General features: G+C 40.9%; 1 pseudogene; it reads right to left on the bottom strand.

Moving 5' to 3' along the window:
• Positions 1-3550: 3550 nt before the first annotated feature.
• Positions 3551-7629, bottom strand: LOC103632157 (uncharacterized; annotated as a pseudogene).
• Positions 7630-8014: the final 385 nt, after the last annotated feature.

The raw sequence follows: 8014 nt of genomic DNA on the forward strand, positions 1-8014 counted from the left end.
TGAATAGCGATGGGTCCTTGATCCGAAAGTATCTTCATGCAAAGATAAGCAGGATGAAGAATTGCTTCGAAAGCATTGAGGGTGCCACGACCAATAATCGCATTGTAAGGGTATTCCATGTCAACAATGTCAAACACAACTTGCTCAGTTCTAGTATTGTTGATGAACCCGAAGGTCACTGACATGGTGATCTTACCCAGTGCTACAATCTGCCTTCCTCCGAAGCCACAGAGAGGATGTGTAGCATCATGAATCTTATCTTCTGGCTCTTGCATTTGTCTGAAGGCCTTAGCAAATATGATATCAGCTGCACTACCTGTGTCAACCAAGACATTGTGGACCAGAAATCCTTTGATAACACAAGAGATAACCATGGCATCGTTGTGTGGGTAATCCTTGAGCTGAAGGTCCTCTTGGGAGAAGGTAATAGGAATGTGAGACCATCTTGACTTGATGAAGGGTCCTTGCACCCCAACATGCTGTACCCTTCTCTGTGCTTCTTTCTTCTGTTTCTTGTTGGCTGGCTCTGAGGACGAACCACCTGTAATCGGGAGCACCAGCTTCGGGTCCGAAGCAGCTCCAGCTTGATCATTGAACGAAGCCATCAGCTCAAAAAGTGGAAGTGAGTTCACCGGAGGTGGGCGCCAATGTTGGGGACTTGTTCTCAGAAGCTCTGTCTTAAGAACAAGGCAACATAAAATGTTAAATGTTAACGTCCTTCGTCCATGAAACATTATTCCTTTGAGGATAATGAGCCTTGGACGAAGGTAAATGAAAATATAATTACGAAGCTCAAGTCTTCGTAATAAAATTTCAATAGATATTAAAAAACAACATAAAATAAAGGGTATAAAAGGGGTAAATAAATCATGGACGAATTATATTATATTTACTTAGTATATTGAATCATTGAATACAATAATACCTCTGCCTTGGCAAAGGTAGAATTCCGAAAGATGCGACTGCAATTCTCAGAATGCGTGAACAGTAAAGGAATACTGTTCACTATTTATAGGCACAGGACGCAGCCTGTGAGAAATTACAAGTATGCCCCTTATAAAAGTTTACAACATTGACTCAGACCTTTATGGACTAAAAGGTCATTCTATCTTTAAGTCGGTTTGTAATACCGAAGCTTCATGAAGAGGAAGCTTCGGCTACCTCTCACAAGCAGCTTCAGCCGAAAGCCGCTTCTTCCTTAAAGACCTTCGGCGACGAAGCATAGACCCAACAAAAACTACCTTGAACCCATCTCTACATAGAAGGGTTCCGCTAACGAGATTCTTGTGTATAAAAGGGACATGCTGCACGTTCTTCAGCTGCACGATCTTTCCCGAAGTAAACTTCAGATCCACCGTGCCAGTGCCATGAACAGAAGCATGTGACCCATTCCCCATTAGGATAGAAGAATCCCAGGCACCCTGATAAGAAGAGAACAAATTAATGTCAGAACACACATGAACATTAGCACCAGTATCAAGCCACCAACTAGGTGATTGAAATACTGAGAAGATGAAAGGTAAATTACCATACTCTTTGTCTTCCTCATTGCTAGCGATCACTGTGTTGACATTGCCCTTTTTGCCACGGCGATCCGCTCGATCAAGACAATCCTTGGCAAAATGACCCGTCTCGCCACATGCGAAACATGTCAGTTCAGCCTTGCTCTTCTTCTTCTTGAAGTTGGTAGTTTTGTTGGGCTTGTTAGATTTTGGCTTTCCTTTGCCCTTGTTGTGGTTCCTTTGAACCATGTTGGCGCTGGAGTGGCCCTCGCCCCCTTTAGATCCCGTGTCCTTGGCCCGAGCTTTCTCCTCAACATCCAGAGACGCTATCAGATTTTCAACTGATATCTCATGTCTCTTATATTTCAAAGATGTGGCGAAGTTCCTCCATGTATAAGGCAACTTAGCAATAATGCATCCAGCCACACATCGGTCAGGAAGGACTATCTTAAGGTGGTCGAGCTCCTTGGCTACACACTGTATTTCATGAGCTTGCTCTACAATAGAGCAATTATCAGCCATCTTATAATCATGAAAGTTCTCCATGATATACAGGTCACTGCCAGCATCTAATGTACCATACTTAGTAGTAAGTGCATCCCACAACTCTTTCTCGTCTGTGTGCTGAATATTCGCATCAACCAGATGGTCAACAAGGGCACTATGAACTGCTCCCATAAAGATAGTATTGGCATGGTCGTACTCTTTCTCCTGTTCAGGAGTCAATGCGCCCTCAGGTTTGCCTTTACTAACATCGAACACATTCATAGCAGTAAGCCAGAGCGTGGCCTTGACTTGCCACCTCTTAAAGTGCATACCATTGAACTTTTCTGGCTTCAGCGCGTCGGCAAAAGCAGCCATAGAAAAACTAGGAAATTGTCTACAATAAGGTTTTTTGGATTGTTGAATAATTAGACAATTTCTAGATTAAATTCTGAATATAAATCATGACCAAATCAGAAGAACTAGAATAAAAAGTCAAATTAGATGATGTGTATTGATCAGACATACTGGTAGATGGTGCGGGCTGGAATCAGCAGGGTCGACGACGTCGAAGCAGCAAAATTAGCAGGGTCGACGAGGTCAGAAGATCACGAGCAGTCGCGTGAGGACACTTCCCAAAAACCTTATTCGCCCTCTCCCGGTGCAGGATCTCGAAGGCGAAGGGTTCCAGAGACCTGCTCTCCTGATCACAGATGCACGTCTGCGGTCGGGATGAAGAGAACTGAAGGCGGCTCAGATGTGAAGAGACGTGAAAGCGAAAACTGGTATGATTTGGATGCTGGCTGCCAGGCGCCTTTTATAGGGCCGAGTCCGCGAACAGATAGCTATCTTCGATCCTATCCGCCCGCGAAAATCTCGCGTTCAGTTTAGATTTTATAGCGATCGGTTAGGATTCTAAACTTAACAGCCAAGCAACCAAAAATTCAAACGGCAAAAGGAAGTCGCGCCCCCGCAAGGGGGGAGCCGGATTTTGGCGGACCATTTACATGCATGTCATGCGCCCGCGCTCTTCGCCCCGGCCAGGCCAGGCGAGGCGAGCGCGCGTGTGGCTCTCCACACTCTCTCCTCTCATCCATGACTTGGTGAGTGAGTGTGGCTTCCATATTTAAACTAGCTCCACTCTACTAGGACTAGCAATATGGTGTTATTGGTTCCACCATTCCCTAGCCATACACATATACGGGCTTTTGAAATTTTCCTGGGATTTAATTGAATTTCTCAATTGGGCCTAGCCCATAAATCCTAACATGATCTATTCAGGGTTTAACGTAGCCAAAAAACTGGAGCTCACAGAGAAGTTTCTGGGATTTCTCGACTTTTTTCGTTTTTATCAAAAAAAATCGGCGGGGATTTAGAAAGAATAGCTTAGTTTAATCAAAAAACATAGAGAACATTTCTAAACCACCTAATGTCATTATATACATATAATCATTCTATAAATGGAAAATTGAATCACAAATTGAGTACGGATATATATCCATAGAGAACATAGAATAGTAAGACAATCCAAATAAACCAAATATTATGTAAATAAAGTTCTTTGGCAACATCCATGCACCAGTGAATATAACACTAGTGGTGAGTCACAAATATTTGGTAGTCCATAGTTTAAATAATGCATAGAAATCAATCACAGTTCTAAATATTGTTAGGCCACATGAACTAAATATGACAGCAATATTGCGCTGAAACTGAAACAGAGCACACGGTTGATACAATAGAGCCACATGTTCAAAATCTTGCCATTGAATCAGTCCATGTATACGCCATATTCTTGTGCTTGTGCTTGAAGATTAGATCACTGTATTTTCCAACAATAAGACAACAAATTAATTAGTTAAATGAACTTTTTGAAATAGTGAGACAACACATCTATAATCTTAGATGTACTTAACCTTCTCAAGCATGTGCAGGCCCTTGATGGAGAGCTTCTTCTGCCTTTTTGATCTTGGACAGAGAGGTGTTGTTTCTTCATCTTGACCTACAAAACATGTATAAATATGAAAACAAAATACATTGTTGAATCAATTATTTGCAAATACATTGTTGATTTCCCTTGCTTACCAGGACCAATATATTGGTCTGTAGCTAATTTAGGTTGTGTCCTAGCTGCAAAACATGGACCACTAAGTTCACCATCTTCATCATCACCACCACCTTTCACAATGATATTGAAGATAATTTGAATCATAAAAAGGACATGACAAATAATGCATAATTAACTCAAAATTGAATTCACCATCATTAGAGTCACTATCACCCGATTCGTTGTAGGTTGGGCTACCTCCTCCCTCACTACTATCTGGTAGGAAATCATCTCCAATATCTTCTTCTACAACATTCCTTTTCCTACCAGAACCAATCCTAGAATTTAAAAGAACCATCTCTTCTTCATTCAATCCTCCTAACTCCTTTAAAACGAATCCACTTGGTCTGCTAGGGGATTCAGGCTCATCATTTTCATCAAGTGTCGGCACTGATTCACTCCTAGAACTGCACAACCATTCCATAATCGGGTTGCCTTCATCATACATAGCAACATCTATCATGATGCTACATGGCTCTATGTTTCTATCTTTAGAGTTTTTCATTTGTTCAAGACTTTCCATATCAGTTTCAAAATGTTGAATGTGCAACTTCAAGTTGTAGTGACATAAACCAGTTTATGTAACTTATCACAACTCAACTGATTCCTCAATTTGGTATGAACCAAAGCAAAGGTACTCCAATTACGTTCACAACCACTAGAGGACATGCATTGAGAAACAATACGACGTGCAAACTCTTGTAATTCTGGATAGTCTCCACCATATTAATCCCACCAATCAGCTAGGAAAATATGAAAAAATAGAACAATCACCACAAATAAAGAGGCAACTCTCAAGGACAACACAAGAATAAATCTAGACAACATGACTTACCTGCACTTGCGCGTCCATTAAGTGCTGAATATTTAGCCTCTTCTCCTCCAAATAACCCAGCTTGCTTTCTGAAGAAAGTATATTGATCAATTGCAGCTGAAGCCTTTGAAGATGAGCTTGAAAGTTTCTTTATGGCCATTGTCACAGCATGTTGGAACTTTGGTTTTCTTGCCATTTTGGAAGTATATAGCGCTTCAGGGTTAAGGGCAGCAGCTACGAAAATAAAAGGACAGCAACAAATCAATAACTATAATGTTTAATCAGCTAAAAAAATTGAAGGGCAACAATAATTGATTAAGGGCAACTATATTTCACATCTATCATGCTTTAGCACATACCTGCAAGCATAAGAGTATCATTGAGCATACAGTCAAGTCTTCTATTGATTACTTGCATTAATCTATCACATAGATTTTTGTTGATAGGATCATCACCCAAATTGGATCATATTTTAGCCATAGCACTCATCATTTTTGGAAGAAAAGACAATATAGACACACTCTTTTGTTGATCAGCTAAACGAAGTACAGAGTAGATTGGGGACACCGCTTTCAAAACCCTTTCCATGTCAGTCCACCATTTATTTTTTTGTCAAACAATCATATGTGAAGTCATGCTTCTTCACCAGCCCACTTAGAGTTCTCCCAATCAGCTAATGCCATCCACAACTTAAATTTATCTTTTCTATCCAAAAAAACTCTGCAAAAAATAAAACAGTACCAAACCTAGTTGCGTTCCACCGTACTAGCTCACCACCAATTTTCTCTCGCATCATAGCATGTAAACTACAATAAAAACAACAATAAATTATGAAAACAACAATTGATATGAATTATGACAAAACAACAACGAAATATGACAAAACATAATTGAACTATAACCTATTGTGATTATAGAAGAATCTACAAATTCTCTTTTCATGCACTATCCACTACTTTTGCAACATCAGGAAATCGTCCTATATCCTTCAGCATTAAATTTATGGTATGTGCAGCACATGGCTGCCAAGTAATATGTGAATATTTTGTTGTGAAGTCTTGATAGAACTTTTTATGGTTTGAGCCATTATCAGTGATGATCTGAACAACATGCTTGATCCCAATATCAGCAACCACATTAGATATAATTCCATAGATATAATCAGAATTTTGAATTAGACCAGTTGCATTTACTGACTTGTGGAAGAACATACACCCATTGCAAAAGATCATAAAATTAATAATGGACATCATGGTAGGACCTGTACAATCATGACATAGAAACACAAAAGTAAGGTCATTTATGAATACCAACATAAAGTAAGGTCAGCTAACTGAACAAGTGTTTACCTGTCCAAGAATCACACATGACTGTAACTCCATAATCCTTCCAATCCATGTGAGCCTCCATGTCTACATAATTCATATCCAATAATGGACCATCTATTTCTCTCCCACGTGGAATTGGTACTCCATCACCAAGTTGTTGAGCTAAGTTAAGTGTTGAACGGAAGTATGGGCAGTCTACCTTTCTTCCAGGAATGTCATTAGCATGGAACCATTTTGCCAATGATATCCCTAGCTTCTCCTTATGACCCTTCTCTAGCATAACATCTATGAGTGGCTGCACTTGTGTCCTACTGTGTGCCAAGTCAATGTCAAAAGGACCTCTAGAGGTATCTAGTGTATTCTTGTAGTAACTTGAGAGCCTACTTTGCTTCCCTGTAGAACAACTTGCAGCTCTAGTTGCACTACCCATTGACTTACCAAAAGGTGGACAACTATCATGTTCCAATGTGGAAAAAGAATCCCTCATTGAATTTCTCATTGCCATATCAATCTGTGCTTGTTCATCAAGAGAAATTCTTGCACTTCGATAATCGTGTCTTGTTGCAGAAACCTCCTTTTCAACAAACAGGCAGAGCTTATTACCACGTGCCCTCCTAATTCTCCCATCTGTTACTTTTTGAGACATTATGTCCTTCACATGATTTGGCACTTTACGACATGCCTTCATACTCCCATATATGTGACCTAGATGCTCTTTTAATCGAGACACCCCCATGAGGCCCAGGATATGGCTCACCATGGCTCCAAGTCACATCAATTGGTCCATTTAACTTCACTGGTTTCCCTACATTAGCAATCATAATACTATTTTAGCAAATATGTCATTTATGCAAGGTCTCACAATTTCTCACAATGGTCATAAATATGTACACTAGATAGAAATCTATCTGATCATAAATTTGTACAGAAATCCAAAAGTATTCTTCTAAAATTTGTAACAAGTAGTATACCGATATTTTACAATGGTCATAAATATGTGCATTGGATTGAAAACCATATCCTAGTGTACAACATTTCATCATTTCAGTTTGTCAAAATTAAATCTAAAGTTAGATATATAACAATGAAAGCAATTACCATGTCGATCCAACACCATCACACCAGCAACACTCGAAGATGTACCGACATCGGACATAGCCTTTCTTTCTCTGCCTGAGTGGCAGCACCAGCACGACACTCGCGAGGATGGTCAATCATGCGTACTTCATAGTCGTTGTCACAATCTGACGCCATGGAGGAGCTTCAAACTGGAGTGAACTCAGCAGTCAGCACTCAGGCGGGACGGGGGAGGCAAGCATGGCAGTAGTGTGGGGGATAGATATCCCCTGGGTCCACTAAAGAAGTAAAAGGCCTCACGAAAAGCCCAAGGGCCCAATAAATCGTAAGGTCATTCTTTTGTGGGCCTGGGGAGAAACAACCGGCAAAACAGAACGACATGAAGCCGAATTGGTGCAAACCCGGACGGCTCACAGCGTCGAGCGAATGGCTGCAACAGAGATCCGACTTTCCCGCACTGGAGTCTCCATGCAACGAAGCCATGCGAGGATAAGTCGGCGAGGGTTACGTAGGGATAATCTCAAGAGGTTCACTATCTTTTAGCTACTTGTTGTTATCTTACCCACGTGTACTGCCCCACGGTCGAGTATATAAGGCCTAGGGGGCACCCCTTCAGAACGATCGACCCTGTTCTACTTAGCCACCCACAAAAACTCCCTGCGCCCTCTATCCAGAGAATCCTCTTGTAACCACGCTCATATAC

Source organism: Zea mays, chromosome 7 (assembly GCF_902167145.1).
Source record: "Zea mays cultivar B73 chromosome 7, Zm-B73-REFERENCE-NAM-5.0, whole genome shotgun sequence".
Taxonomy (NCBI): Eukaryota; Viridiplantae; Streptophyta; class Magnoliopsida; order Poales; family Poaceae; genus Zea; species Zea mays.